The sequence below is a fragment of the Microtus ochrogaster genome, chromosome 1 (assembly GCF_000317375.1).
Source record: "Microtus ochrogaster isolate Prairie Vole_2 chromosome 1, MicOch1.0, whole genome shotgun sequence".
Classification (NCBI taxonomy): Eukaryota; Metazoa; Chordata; class Mammalia; order Rodentia; family Cricetidae; genus Microtus; species Microtus ochrogaster.
The window spans coordinates 85518969-85519591 of NC_022009.1; positions in this window are offsets into that span (position 1 = coordinate 85518969).

Below are 623 nucleotides of genomic sequence, written 5' to 3' on the forward strand. Positions count from 1 at the left end.
GTCTGGGCCAGTCGGAGCAGTCCCTAGCCTCTGCTTCCTGAGTCAATGGGCTGGAAGTCAGGTTGGCTTTATTTTCAATCCACGCACTAGCCGGGATGTACAGCTAGTTGCCCTGGGGTTTGCACCATTTTCGCTGTTCTCATGTTATTAACTATGGGAAACAAACCTTCAAAAACTATCAGCTCCTTTGTAATTTCTACCACCAAACAGGACTGTTAGTGTCCTGGTGCCAGAATCTCATGCCCATCTGCTTTTCCTTTCACTGGGCAGCCCCTTCCCACATGCCTGTAAATGTTCTTTTTCTCTCTCCAACTCCTTTTATTCTATCTCTGCCACTGCTGTCGCTGAAACCAGAAATATTAGTCTGAATTCCACAGAAACCAGCAAGATTAGTCAGATCTGTGAGGCAGCTGTTTCCAGTTCCAGCCTTCCCTCCCCACCATGGCTGGTGGTGCGGTGACTGGGCAGCAGGGCAGCTCAATGGTGCTGAGTAATGGTCATTCTGTCCCACCGTGCCCTCCCTCCCGTGCTGCCTCCCACCACAGTAGTGGAGTCTGTCTCTCTTCCATTCACAGAGCCCTGTTTCTATCACTGTGGGCAAAAATTCTAAACCTGGACCTTCT